Source organism: Sminthopsis crassicaudata, chromosome 5 (assembly GCF_048593235.1).
Source record: "Sminthopsis crassicaudata isolate SCR6 chromosome 5, ASM4859323v1, whole genome shotgun sequence".
In the NCBI taxonomy this organism is placed as follows: Eukaryota; Metazoa; Chordata; class Mammalia; order Dasyuromorphia; family Dasyuridae; genus Sminthopsis; species Sminthopsis crassicaudata.
The window spans coordinates 5,855,912-5,871,161 of record NC_133621.1 but is presented as its reverse complement, the minus strand read 5'-3'; the positions used below and the strand labels follow the sequence as shown (position 1 = coordinate 5,871,161).

At 41.9% G+C, this 15,250-nt stretch overlaps 1 protein-coding gene and 1 long non-coding RNA gene across 4 annotated transcripts in view; one reads left to right on the top strand and one right to left on the bottom strand.

Moving 5' to 3' along the window:
• Positions 1-8,986, bottom strand: part of LOC141544475 (uncharacterized) — a 15,412-nt gene extending 6,426 nt beyond the window's left edge. The window contains exon 1 of the long non-coding RNA XR_012482610.1: positions 8,775-8,986. This is a non-coding gene — a long non-coding RNA (uncharacterized LOC141544475). The remainder of the gene's footprint in view (positions 1-8,774) is intronic.
• Positions 8,987-9,020: 34 nt separating this feature from the next.
• DGKB (diacylglycerol kinase beta) overlaps positions 9,021-15,250 on the top strand; it is a 675,591-nt gene continuing 669,361 nt past the window's right edge. For all 3 annotated transcript variants that reach the window (XM_074270708.1, XM_074270709.1, XM_074270707.1), the window contains exon 1: positions 9,021-9,173. The gene's annotated coding sequence lies outside the window, so the exon portion shown is untranslated. The remainder of the gene's footprint in view (positions 9,174-15,250) is intronic.

Here is a 15,250-nt window from a genome sequence, read left to right as displayed (position 1 = left end):
TTCCCTTTGCTTGTTACTGAGAGGTAGTCAATATAAGTAATTTGAGGCTACTAGATGGGATGGTGCAGTGGATAAAGTGTTAGATGTTGGAATCAGGAAGAATTGAGTTCAAATTTGACCTCACAAACTAATTAGATGTTTGTCCCTGGGGAAGTCTCAGTTTCCTTAATTGTAAAATATAAATAATGCCATTGATATCCCAGGGTTAATAGGAGGATCAAATAGGATAATTTTTATAAAGGAATGGAGCAGTGCTTGACATGTAGTAGGGGTTTAATAAATACATATTTCCTTCTGTTCCTCTTATTTATCGCTGAAAAAATATTAAATCCTACTTTAAATATTGAAAGGAATATGGGAAAATTGGGACATTAATGCATTGTTACTGGATTTGTGAACTGATACAACCATTCTGGAGAACAATTTGGAACTATGCCCAAAGGGCTGTCAAACTATACTTATCTTTTGATCCAGCAATGCCTCTACTGAGTCTGATTCCCCAAAAAAAAATAATAAAAGAGGGAAAGGGATCCACATGTACAAAAATGTTTGTAGCAGCCCTTTCTTGTAGTGACAAGGAACTGAAAATGGGAGTTTATGTGGGGGGGGGAGATCATCAGTTAGGAAATGGTAGAATCAATTATGGTGTATGAGTATAATGGAATATTATTATTCTCTAAGAAATAATGAACAGACTGATGTCAGAAGAGCCTGGGAAGACTTACATGAACTGATGTTGAGTAAAGTGAGCAGAACCAAGAGAACTTTATACACAATAACAAAGAGATTGTGTGATAATCAACTGTGATCAACTTGGCTCCTTTCAACAATGAGGTTATTCAAAGTATTTTCAATAAACTTGGAATGGAAAGTGCCATCTGTAACCACAGGCAGGACTATGGAGACTGGAGAGAGAAAGAGAGGGAGAGGGAGAGAGAAAAAAGTGGGAGAGGGAAAGGAAAAAGAAAGGGAAAGCGAGAGGGAAAGGGAGAGGTGTTCTTGGGCCCCTGAGGCAACTTTGCACTGCCTTCCCTGGAGCAGATGAAGGCAACTTTCCCTCTTGATCCTTTCATTATAATTCCCTGCATTTTACTCCTTCCCTCCGGAAGCCAGATTAACGAGTTGTGGATTTGATGGATTGTTACCCCTCCATTTTCTCCATTAATTTAAGGTGGACAAATTGAGAATGTGAAATTTGGGGCTTAGCATAAATAGTTTAAATTCAATTAATCTTTGCTGAATAACAATCAAAGAATATTCCAGGCACTAGATATACAATGATGAATGCTATGGTCCCTACATCCAAAGAATGAACATCCTACTATCCTATATGCAATAAGATAATAAGGAAACAGAATTCTAGCCTTCCTAGTTTTATCCCTCTCCTAATTTGACTATACTCCAAAAAGGAAAAACCCTGAGAAAGCAGAGGAAATGTTTCCAATCAAAAATACTGCTCTTGTGTGGGAATTTTCCTGATTCCTAAATATGTACTGTTGTAGATTTCAACTAGGTCCACTTTGCTCCGGGTTTACAGATTTTTCTCAATGTTTATTTAAAATTAATGGATGTGTGTATTTATGTGTTAGTTGCAAACACTGTAAATATCATTTAAAAACCTAACTTAAGAAACATTTCAGAATGACTTTATTTGGAAAGATAATGTGTTTTAAATTACTTCTTTATATGGACATATGAAACTCATTAAGTATGGAATTGTTGCCTCTGCAAGGTTCCTGCACTGGACTTATACATTCTCCTTCTCCCTCACCAGTCTTGCCTTTAAGAATTGCCCTGATAATCATGAAGCCAAATCAAATGATGCCTTCAGAGGGGCTCCACATACAGGATTAGCTGTGGAATCTCTTGAAACATGTGTCATCTTTTGTTTAGAATCTCAGGGCAGTACTATTAAAAGGAGGAACATGAGCTTTCTGTAATTGGATTAAAGAGCAGCTACAAATTTTCCAGTGTTTAATGGGCTTCTGGAGCAGAGTGTTCTCTGCACAATCTCAGCTCTGCCAAAATAATGCCCAAGAATTGAAAGGGTGTTTTACAACAGGAAATAGTCATTCACTGGGAGGATGTTAGGTTCCATCAAATTCTCTAAACCTGTAGCTCCTTACTATATTGGATCAGTTTCTCATAGGGCATTTGCCCTTATCTAGAAATGTTGTCTTAGAGCTGGCAGCAATCTCAAAAACTTCTAACTGCCCCCTTCCACATACTAACCCATCTTCCCCTCTACACACATAAAACTTGACAGATATACAAATCAAGAGTCAGGGAGTTTCTGTGACTTCATAAAAATTATGCATGGAGAAAGCTTTAGAGTTGGAAACTGACCTCAAATCATCTGACTCATCAGTAACTTTGCCATTGCATCATGTTCTACATTTATTTTCCAGGTTTTTATTTAGGAAGGGAACATTTGACTTTGTGAGCAATAGATTGACAAAGACATAACTTGATCACAACCAAATCATGTGACTCCTGACAAGTTTTAACTTCCTTGGAACTCAATTTCCTCATTTATAAAACAAAGTTAGACCAAGTTGGAAATCAATCAAGACCTCTGATACCTTTAAGATCCCATCATTCCTTGAGTCTGTCTTTCTTTATGATTTGCTGATTTTATCAGTGAATTAATTGGTCATACGTCAAGAGCATTTTTCTCTAAACTAATGGATTGGAAAAAAATGTATGACAAAATTTGGATGAACAATTTGGGGATTTTCATTCTGGTTAACAAAAACATCACTAAGAGAAAGAAGTATAAAGAAAAATCCCAAGATCCAATAGCTCAAGGAAAGAGTGATCTTTTTTTTTTTTTTTTTTTTTTCAAAAAAGGCAGACCCAAAGGAACATCCTCTAAGTAATACCACTGTACATCCATCCAACTGTGAACTTGGCAATATTCTTCCCTGATATATCAAATCTGATGCTGCTTTTTTCACACACACACACACACACACACACACACACACACACACACACACACATCTTTCTGCTCTCTGCACTAAAGCTTTGCTTTTTCCAGAAGAATCTAAATTTCATAGTCAATAATCCAAGGTAGGGAAATTTGACCCCTGCACCAATAATAATGTTTGGATTTTTAATGAAGGTCTCCAAGAGAGATCTGCTAAATAATTCTCATGATTTATCATAACACAAAGTTGCATTGGATCTACAGTTATTAAATATTCACTATATGCCAGACAGTGAGCTAAGTTATAAGGATACAAAATAAAGGAAAAAAAAAAGATAAGAAAATAAATTGTAAAGCTTAAAGCCAAATGTAAATTCTACTTACTATTATTCTTAATAAATAAAAAAAAATATATGATAATTAAATTGCCTCAGGAGATTATTTCCTAAACAATTTCCTCCAAATAGGCCACATCTTTCATTCTGCTCCCAACTATCCATATACATAGAATCATTTCCTTTTTCTCCTTCTCTCTATCATCTTGCGAAGTATTATTGTTTGAATAATAATAATAGAGCAGCTCTCAAACATTCTGTTTTTTAAGCTTTTTATTTTCAAAATATATGCAGAGATAATTTTCAACATTCACTCTTGCAAAACCTTATGTTCCAAATTTTCCCTCCCTTCTCCCACCCCCTCCTCTAGAGCAGCAAGTAATTCTATATGTTAAACGTGTGCAATTCTTCTATATATATTACCACAATTATCATGCTGCAAAAAAAAAAATCAGATGCAAAAGGTAAAAAATGGGAAAGTAAATAAAATTCAAGCAAACAACAAAAAAAGTGAAAATACTATGTTGTGATCCGCATTCAGATCCCAAAATCTCTGAATGGGTACAGATGTCTCTCTCCTCAACTCAAGACCATTGGAAATGACCTGAATCACCTCACAGTTGAAAAGAGCCACGTCCTTCAGAATTGATTATCATATAATCTTGTTGATGCTGTGTATATTGTTTTCCTGATTCTACTCACTTCATTTAGCATAAGTTCATGTGTCTCCAAGTCTTTCTGAAATCATCCTGCTGATCGTTTCTTATAGAACAATAATATCCCATAACATTCATATACTATAACTTATTCAGCCACTCTCCAACTCAGTTTGAAACCTCACCTATCCACTCAGTTTCCCATTTTTTGACATTACAAAAAAAGCTGCTACAAACATTTCCGTACATGTGGGTTCTTTTCCCTTTTTTATGATCTCTTTGGGATACAGGTCCAGTAGAAACACTGATGGATCAAAAAGTACGCACAATTTGATAGGTCTTTGGGCACAGTTCCAAATTGCTTAAATGAACAACATTCTGGTTTTAAGACCCTTTTATACACTTACAATATTGAACACCTTATGAAAAAAAGTTTTTATTTATGTGAGTTATATTCATGAGTGTCCTAGAGATAGTTCAAACTGGCTCAAGAGATGATCATTAATTTTCTTTTCAGTTTGGAAATTCACATGCTACAAATTTGGACTTGATTTATTATTTTGTTCATTGTTAAGATTAAAGTGATGGAGAGAATGTAAATGTTACAAAACTAAACTTTAAAATGTTTTATGTAAAAAAACTAAAAAGAAAAAAAAGGAGGGGGAAACTCAATTTAAATATCTTACTTTGTGAAGGGGAAGAAGGCATAAATATAAATAAGTACATGTGGGATGAATGCAAAATAGGAACTAGCAGTTGAGAGGGCCAGGAAAGTCTTCATGACAAAAGCATTATTTAAGCTGACACTTAAAGAGAACTAGGAATTCTAAGAAATGAGTTTGAGATCTATTCAGTTTTTTATTCCCCCTAAAGATCTCTGCATTTGTGGGAGTCAATTCCAGTGGCATAAAAGGTGTGGTTTGTTATTACTTTTATTACTCAGGTATTTCATTGATTATATATACTTAAATTATTTGTGTCTCTCTGGATTACTAACAAATATATATTCCTTGACGGAAGGTTAAGGACAATCATTAACAAAGGGTCATAGCACAAAGTACTGCTATCCTGAATAACTTTCTTTAGTCTGAAGCAGAGGTAATCTAAGTGTCCAGAGTAGACATATTTTCCCAAATACATGGAAAGTTTTCAACATTCACCTTTCCAAAACCCTGTGTTCCAATTTTTTTCTCCCTTTCTCTTCCCTTCCCCTTCCTCAAGATAAAATACAATCTTATATAGGTTAAACATGTGCCATCCTAAACATTTTTACATATCTATCAAGCTGCACAAGAAAAACAGATAAAAAGGGGGGAAAGAGAAAGAAAAAAAAAACAAATAATAACAACAACAAAAGATAAAAATATTATATTTTAGTCCACATTCAGTCTCCATAGTTCTCTTTCTGTGTAGCGATGGCACTTTCTATCACAAGTCTATTGGAATGGTCTTCAATTATCTCACTGTTGAAAAGAGCTAAGTCTACCACAGTTGATCATTATATAATCTTATTGTTATTGTGTACAATGTTTTTTTCTGGAATCAACCTGCTCATCATTTCTTATAAAACAATAATGTTCCATTATATTCATATACCATAACTTACTTTCAGTTATTCCCTAAGTGGTAAACTGGTAGAATCCTCCTCTATCCCTCCCTGCTCCCCAATTTCTAGTTCCTTGTCACTACAAAAAAAAGACTGCTACAGACTTTTTTTTTTTTTTGCTTGTGTGGGTCTTTTTCCCTCTTTAATATGGATTTTATTTTCTCAAAGGTTTTGGAAGATATGGACAAAATAGGCATGATCTACAAAGCTGGAAAGGAGTAGAGTGTTTGCTGGGTAATGGAAAATGTAGGCATTTGAGGATTAGCACAGCTGAACACTCATTCTCAGGTTGGGAAAGGAAAAGCTTGTTCTGTGTGTGAGAGGAGAGAAGCACAGGAATCCAAAATGATCATTCCCTAAATCATGTGCTGCATCAACAGCAGAAATGCCCCATAGATAAAAGGACATCTCTTTGAAATGTTGAAAGAAAGGTAATGAGAGGTATTATTAAAAGAAATGAATGAATGCATTATAGAAGTCCAGACTCTAAACTGTCTCTTAGACCCCTTAGGCAAGAGGATGTTATCTGGATAACATCACAAACAAGACCTTCTTATTGCCTGCCCCTGGGAGTAAAGCTTTTAGCCTAGGACAGAATGTACATATATGTAATTGAAGTCACTTGTGTCTCTGCTTTCCCATAAGTAAGAATAAAGGAATATGGTTCACCAATGACACCACAGAAAACAAAGACATAATGCAAGGATACATCAACTGAAGTGATCTTCCTCAAGTCAGCTGTCTCTTGTCTTGGAATCTCGGGACGATGTATATATCATGTTAGTATTTGGGTTAACCTCTGCTTTGGATTTTGATGAGGCTTAATTTATTTTGAATAGAACAACCATTCTGTTAATTTGGTGTTATTTACTGTGGATAGGGCTTGCTTATCATAGACATATCAAGGAAGATATGGTTGAATCCCTGGCGTCATTATTTCCATGCACATTCCTAGAGTCACTCTGTCCTTCTTATAGTTATCCAATCAAAACCTGATTCAACAACTGAAACAATATAAGGTCATCATGGAATGTTAGTGCAAGGGAATCAGGAAGGATTAATGGTGTGGGTCCTAAACAAGATGGAAAGGGATCAACTGTTTAACTTAGAGAAAACCCAGAGAAAACCTTGGATCATTTGTATAAGAGAGGTAAAAAAATCTCTTGGATTATTTTGTAAAATGTGGCATTCCTGGTGTGATTATTAGACAGTTGAAGGAGTTAAGATGGAGATGATGAAATAAGTTGCAAGAAGAGATGATTAAGCTTATCATTTGGAGAAGCTAGAGTACCAGTGCTTCCAAAGATGATTTTGAGTCAGTCAGCCTCAGCTTTTCTTACATATTCCCCTTAATGGCATGATTTAAAAAAAAAAAAAAAAGAATCCTAAATGATGCAGCCTAGGATTGCTTGGGCAATATCTTCCATCCAGTCGGGATTAGTTCAAAGACATTTTCCTTCTATGTGATACTGTAGAAGAGAAGCGCTCATCAGGATAGACAAAATCAATACTATGTAATCACAGAATCTATTAGATGCAAAGAATCTCAGATTAACTAGCCTAAGCCTGCATCTAACTGAGCTTGTCCTGGCAGATCTTGAAAAGGGTCAGGAAAATCCTCAGCCTTTGCTTTAAGAAATAAACATTTAGACTGAGAGGTGAGCTGTCAGAGCAGCACATTCTGTTCTTTAGGTGTATTCTTTAGGTGTAAATGGTGGGTGGGCCTTCTCTTCTCTTATTTCCTCCATTATATTGAGTTCTATCTATCTATCATCTTTCTATCTATCTCTGTCTCCCACTCATTATTCCTAGTTTTATCCTCTGGGTACAAGTTAAAAAAAAAAAAATATATATATATATATATATATATATATTTCCTCTGCTCATGGCCATCTGAAGTTAATGGAAGACAGGTATCAAATGTCTTACAAGTCTTTGTTTCTTTTTAGATTCTTTCAGGGATGCTCAGAAGGCACACTTAGAACTAAGTGACTTGCCCAGGTCACATAGCTACTTCCGTATATTACATATATTACGTATATTACATACAATACTTACGTATTGCCAGTCTGAGGTCAGATTTGAGATCTTCCTCACTTCAGCACCAGGACTCTATCCATGGTGCCATCCAGCTGCTCCCCCTATACCCTTTCTATAATGTTGATCTCTGAGAATTGTGGGAATGTTGTGAATCAACAGACAGACCCTTAATGACTCAAAGGCATGTTTGCATAAGGAACTGAAGCACATACACCAGTCTTCACTCGGACTCTTGGGAAGGGAGAGATGATAGCCAGGGGGAGCATGAGTCTACTGAAAGGGGAAAGCCCAACATTACTGGCCTGAGTTAGGACAATCTGCTTTCACATCCCACCTTGGCCATTTCCTGATGCCAGGCCAGTCACTTCAACTACTCAGTTTCCGAATCCATAAGCTGAGAGGAAAGGCTTAGACTTAGTGGGTTCCGAAGAATTTCCCATCTTTAAATCTAGGATTGTGACTTGTGGAAACAGCTGTGCTTCTGTTAGTGAAATCAGGGAGCATTCATGGGCAAACTAAGGGCCTGCGGTGTAGACGAGGGACAGGGACGACACAGTTAGCCCTACTCAACATTCTGCCTGCCGTTCAGCTTCTGGAAGTGCTGAGATGAAGTGATACAGCACTCAGTGTTCAGGACCTTCCGTTTCCTCCCGGGAAAACCGGTGTTTGCACTAGGTGAGCTCTTGGCTAGCTTCTAGCAGTAACTCAGCGAGGCTGGGGGCTGCTCTGGAGACATTTACAATCCATTGGCAGTCCCCAGCTCTAAGGACGGAGGGCTTCGGAGGACAGCTGGATCTCCCCTCATTTTAGACAGAGAAGCTGAAACCTAGCGGAGGGACTCCACTTAGCTCTAGGTACTTGGTCCTTCCTGCAAGCAAGCTTCCTCCCCCATCCCACTCCCTTTGCCCTTTCCCTGAGGAGAGTGAAGGATTTGGAGTCCGGAAGACCCGGTTTCAAATCCACTTTTCCCAGTGGAGGAAAAGAGCTTCTGAGAGGCGGAAGAGGTGACCCCAGGCTTCCCAGCCTCAGTTTGTCCATCTGTAAAAGAAGGACAAAGGGGCCTCTCCCGAGCCTTCCGGGGCTCCCCGACGGCCCCGTGGCCCAGACACTGGTGCGGACAGCGCAGGTGCGGCAGCTGGGAGCCGTGCTGGCCAAAGGGAGCCCAGTGAGCACGACAGCGAGGAGGGAGGGAAGGGGGAGAAAAGCACCTGACTGGAGGCTGGGAAGGACCTGAAACTTTGGCTTGCGGCGTGGGGAGGCCGGCAGGAAGCGGCCGAGGCGCTGGCTCGTCCCCAGTCCCGCCTAGCTCATCCTCCCGGCGCTCCGGACACGGGCGGAGGCCGCCGGAGCGGGCAGGACCGTTTGCAGCAGCGCCCCCCCCCCCCCCCCCCCCCCGCAGCGGGCGCACAGGCTCACACGCGCAGGCACGCGCGCACACACATTCACACACACGTACACACACAGGCGCGCACACACGCGCACACACACACGCACGGCGCACTCACGCGCCCCTCGGCATCCGCGCATCCCTGTGGCTCTCCATCTCCGCGCCGCCAGTGCTCGCCGACCCCGCCGGGCGCCAGCAGCCTCCCAGCCGGGGACAACAGGTACGGGCACGTCCCTCGCTCCCTCCGCCGCGGGCTCCGGGCCGGCTCTGCCCCCTCCCGCGTCCCGAGCTTCCCCCCGGCGCGGGGGCAGCTGCGATGGCCGCGGGGGCGGAGGGGGACTCCCGGGAAGCCGCCCAGCCCGGGGCTCGGGGCTCGGGGCGGCCGGCCGGCCACGGGAGCCTCCTCGGGGCTGGGTGCGGGGAGCCAAGCCTGCCTTCCCCTGCGAGTCCCCGAGCCCCCGCGCGCGGGCTGCGTGGGTGGGCGGGCTGGGAGCCGGCCCCCGAACTGGGAGAGCTGGCTTTGCCCCGTGGCGCCGGCCCCCGGTCCTCCGGGCGCCCGGGGCTCAGCGCTTGCATCACACTGCAGTGACTCGGGCTCGTCCAGAAGCCGGGGCCGGGCTGGCCTGGCTGGGGGAGGCGCTTCGGACAAAGTTGCGAGGGAGCGGGGATTTGGGGCAAAGCCTTTCGTTCTCCTTCCCCGGGCTCCGAGGGCCCTGGCGCACTCCGGGAGCCGCCGGCGGCAGCCTGGGGCCCGCGCCCCCCCTTCCGCTCGGCGCTTGGTGCGGAGGGAGCCGGAGCCCGGGGACAGCTCCCATCGCCCTCGCCCTGTCAGTGGGAGGGCTTCGCAAAGTTCCCGGGGAGCTGCCGGCCCATAAGCAAGTTACCTCCTGCGAGGGAACCCCGGAGCAGCCGCCCCCCCCCCCCCCCGGCGCGCCCCCAGACCAGACAGACCCGGGCCATGGCCGTCCTCCTCCTCAGTGGGGAGAAGTCTCCCGTTCACTCATCGATCCGTCTCCAAGGAACAGAGATGGCCGGATGTGTCCTGGGGACCCTCCCTGCCCAGGGGGCCAGGACAACTTTCTCTTTCCTTGGAGACGGACGAGATTTAGAGTTTCCTCAGCATCTTGCTGTTCCTGACACGGAAATTATAAGGCTCAGAAAAGCAGCTTTTCACTAGCTCCTTGGCAACTTGTGGAATGAAGGTGCTTGGAGATCCATCATCGAGATTGCCTCTTAAAGCGACCCTGTGCCCCTCCCTCCTCAACCGGGAAGTGCTCATTCCGTGGCCGCGGGGAGAACAGGGCAGGAACAGGGAGCGGAGCTACCTTTACTGAAAAAGAAAATGTCTAGTCCCAGGGAGGGGGTGCTAGCAGAATGTGCAGGTTCCTATGTAGAAGGGGAGGAGGAAGGCAGCCTTTTCAGATGCTCTCTCCGTCTCATTGCTTTTCCCTGGGCCACGTTGAGATGGGGAGGAAGCAAATCCCTGAAAAGCAGGGGAGACACAGACTGCCCGAGACAAACGCGAACAGGTTAGAGCCACGTTCGGCACACTGTGCAGGTGAAAGACTTGGGAGAACCAAGCTGTTCCTTCCTCCCACAGAAAAGCTGTGGAAAATACATCTAGCTGGGCACTTGAATGATGGAAGGAAAGGGGGGGGGATTTGAAGGTAGTCTTGGATGCTTTTGACACACGGGTTTGAAAAGTGAAGGGGAAGGGAGTTCAAAAGTAGAGGAACTGGCTTGTAGACAAGGCAAGGCAATTTGGAAATGTTACATTACGAAAGAAAGCACATTTCTCCTCCTGTGTAGCATGTGCTTTGGCTCAAAATTCCCTGCTCCTGTCACCTGTGAGCTTCCTCTCCCTTTGTTTGAGACAAGAAACAAACAGTGAATTCAGAAAAGCAATTAAAAGTGATTTTTGGGGGCCAAATTCCATTTTTCCCCTTGATCTTTAGGAAAAATCCAGCTTTGATTTATCTTGTTGACTTAAAACCTAAAGTGTGTAGCAGCTGTCCAGAGGTGTCCAGATCCCTGTTCATCTGATGAACTTTGCTTCGCCAGACGCAGAAGCCAGCTGCAAAGCTTGAGGATTGTCTGCTTGATATATTCTGCTCGAGATTCTTGGTTTTCTATTTCCTTGTAGAGTTTAGGAGCCTCTAAGCATAAGGGAAGTGATTTGTGCAGTTCTGGGGAAAATAGCCAGAGTTCGGCAGGCATTTTGTGTGACACAGTGGTAGCTGGAGCATTTCAGCAAAGAATAAAGGGACAGGGAGAACAGCTGGGGGAAGGCACAGAGGACAGCAGCAGGTGGGCAGAACAGGGAAGACGTTGCCTCGATGCTCTGGCAGTGCCCATTGCTTGGAGATGGGGTGGCCCACTGCAGAGAGGACAGATGGGGATAGGCTCCAAAGTGTTCGAAAGTGAGTCATTTGGGGGGAGAAGGGACAGGAACAAAATGCTCATGCCTCCTTAAACTACCTTAGTGGGTAAACCACTAAATCAACCACAGGTATCCTTTTCAAAGCATAAAATAAGCGTTGTGAAAATTATTTTTTGAGCAAAACAAGGGTCACCTGAGGATCATTCATTTAAAGCAGATCAAAAGCTCATCACTAGGGTTTACCTCTTCATAGTAACAGTGGAGGAAACTGAGGACCAGAGACATGAATGAACTTATCCAAGATCACTTAGCTAGAGGTCCACAGGACTGAGGCTGAAAGTCATGTCTTCTGACTCTGGAACTCTCCTCTTCCCTATATCCCCTCCTAGCCAAACCTTTCATTTTCCTGTCATTGAGAAGGAGTTTCTTGGACTGTGTCAGATTGGAAGATAACCTTGCATGCTACCTAAAAGTATAAACCCAGTCCTATGGACCATGACATCACTGTCATGTTTTAATGGGATTGAGAAGGAAAATAAATAGCTATGCATGGAGATCTGCTTGGGATCCCTCATTGATTCTAATAATGAGAGGATGCTGTCTTAGGTGGAGGTTCTACCTAGGTTCTTACTATTGAGTACTAGCGATATGACATTTTATTCATTTGGCCATTCCCCAAGCACTTACTGAGAACCTGTTGTTTTTAAGGTACTAGGAAAACAAAATGAAATATAATAAAAACAGCTCTTGCCTTTATATCATATTCAATAAAAAGCATGGATCCAACTAAATGCATTCAGCAATTTTAGAAGATTCCAGATCAGTCCTCATAAAGGAACTGGTGTTGGACTTCAGGAAAAATGGGGAATTCTAAAAAGAAATGTGGGGAGAGAAGAGAATCCCAAGCACAGAATACAGCTTGTGTAACAATAGAAAAATGGAAGCTTATATGGCCCATTTGTAGAACAGCGAGACCATGTTGGCTAAAATGCAGAGGACTGGAAGAGGAGCAATAGAGTTATACTGCAAACTTTAAGTTCACACAGAGACAGGATTTGAATCCTGTTCTTCTAATGAAAGTCGATCTTCTCTTCACTGTGCCACGCTAACTGGACTTAATGTGGAGGAATTCCCAACTTGAAAATGTAGGTTGGATAGTGAAGGATATTAAATTGACAAAGAGGAATTTACATTTTTATTTCAGTAGTGAATGGGAGCTATAGAAGATTCATGAGTAGGAGATTGATACTACCTGTGATTTAGGAATGTTCATTACAATGCAGAGAGTGGATACCCGAAGAGAATGGAGGTACATGGGTTAATTAAGAAGATATCAGTTGGTAATTTTATGGGTAGGCCAACCATTTCTGTGGAACACAACCCCTCTGCTGAATGGCCTTTAAGAGTTACTTTAGTCCAAGAATTCATTGGTTCTGCTGGAAACTCTCCCTTTGGAACGTGACTAGGACATTCCCCTCATGCCCTCTTCATTAAAGTGTTATTCTCCTAATATCCCTGTTGTGTGAATACTGATAACTCCATGTGTGGATGATGTGACCATTTTCTAGGAGTTGGTGCCAGTGTCAGAATTCAAGACTGCACATTGTAAGACTAATCTAGGAGCTGCCTATCCCAAGGTGCCTGAACCCAAAGTCAAGAACAGGGACAGAATCCAGCTGTGTCCCCTTGGGCAACTCACTTAAATATTTCTCTGTCTCATTTTCCTCATTTGTAAAATCACGTTGAACAACAGTTTTTAACTTGGGTTCATGAGTCTTTATATCAATGCAGATTTAACTATATGACATTTCAATATCACTGATTTCTTATATAGCTATCATTGTATATATTTAAATGATGCATGCATTAAAACATTGAATTTATGCATATTAGTTATTCTAGAAAGGCTCTATATGCTTGATTCATCTGCCAAAAGGTCTGTACTACAAGGATTAAGACTCCTTCCCTGAAATATCATCTTTCAGTTTTAGATCAGTGATCATTTTATTTCTTTGGACTCGGTTTCCTTATCTGCAAAATCAGGACATTGAACTAGAAGATCTCTAAGGGCCCTTCTGCCTCTAAATCTGTGATCCTGGTTATGGAATCTCTTTCTTTATCCTTTTCTTTCTTTCCCCCCTCAAGCACTCTGTGTTCTGCTTTCTCTATGAGTCTGATACATGGAAAAAGAACTGAAAAAAGTAGTTGAAAATTGAAAAAAAAATGAGATTGATGAAATAAGGTTTTCCAGGCAAGGATTTTATATTTTATGAGTGGGGGAGGAGAGTGGGAAAAGCTGTTTCTCTCTTCTGGCCATTCAGAGATTCCTGTTGTTACTAGTACAATTAGATAGATATTGATTAAGGTTGATGGGTGGGTAGATTAGGTTTATACTTTTAGGGAGCATGCAAGGTTATCTGATCTCTTTGCTGGAATTCTTCCTACTCAGATCCACAAATGAACCCCAGAATGGTAAAATATGGAACAAAAAGGATAGTTAACAGCAAGATGTTAATAGTCATAAGCTAAAGGGGATGAGAAGTTCAATAGAGTTAAAGAGATAGCAGGAAAGGGAGGTCTTTTGGCCAGAACCAGCTATGGACATCTAGGTTTCTTCAGATTTTGCCTAAGAAGGGATTTTTAATATAACAGCCTTAGAAATGCCTGAAAGGAAAAAAAAAAGGGGGGGAACCAAGAGAAAAAAAATGTTTCAATCATGAACAAAGCAGAACCTGAAGAGGAAAACAAGCAAACAAAATAAAAGAAAACTTGTAAGTGATCAGTGAAAATGAGATGCAATTGAATTCTGTACAACCCCAGCCTAGATAAATGATTTCATAAAGCAAAGGACTGTCACATAGATCCTGTAAAATGGGAGGAAGTAACACTGATGACGAATGAGGCAAAATGTTTGTTGGGGGGTTACTAGTTAGGATTTTTGTATAGTCACCCCCTATAATCTCTCTAGATGTACAAGGGCACCTACACCGAACAGAGGATGGGTAAGATGGATCAAGCAATGGTAGACAAGAACTCAAAGACAAGTTGGCAATCAACAGTAAATGTTGGCATTCCCTTTGGGAAGAAAGAAATACCAATAATTTCAAAAGGCAGTGAGCCCCCATCCTGAGTAATACCTCCAGTGGAACTAGCTGAAATTCATTGTTCATCCTGATATGTCACAATTATATGTCTGGTGAGCTGTTTCTACTCTAATCCAGTTTCCTCATTACTAATGTGGGGAGGTTGGACAAGATGAACTGCCTCTAACGTGTCTTCTAGTTTAAGATCTATGAGCCTACCTGGCCTTGCTGGGTTGCTGGGCTGAAGAGCACGAAGAAGACTATTTTAAATCAGTGGAGGATGGATAATATCTCTCATCAAATACTTGAATGACCAATCATATTTTTCCTTCTTGGACCCAGAGAGCAGATCTTCAAGCACTGGATAGAAGCAGCAGAAGACAGTATTAAGATTTGAATTCAGGGAAATTTTCCTAACAATTGGAAAGACCACAAAGTACAATAATCTGCCCATTGAGGTGACTGTACCCTGTTGTTGGTGATTTTAGGGGAGAAATTGCATGGAGATATTTGTTTACTGAGGATACTAGAAGGGAATCTTGTCCACATATGAACTGGATTAGATGCCACTGTTTTTTTCCACTTCTAGTCCTGTGTTTCTTGTCAAAGCATTGCCAAAAAGGAAGAAAGAAGAAAAGGAAGAGGAGGGGGAAGAGGAGGAGAAGGAGGAGGAGGAGGGTAAAGAGGAGGAGAAAAAGAAGATAAGGAGGAGGAGAAAAGGAGGAAGAAGAACAGAAGAATTAGAAGAACGAAAAGAAGAATTAAAGGAACTAGAATTAGAAAAAGGAACAGGAGGAGGAGGAAAATAAGGTTAATATAAATGATATTTAAATT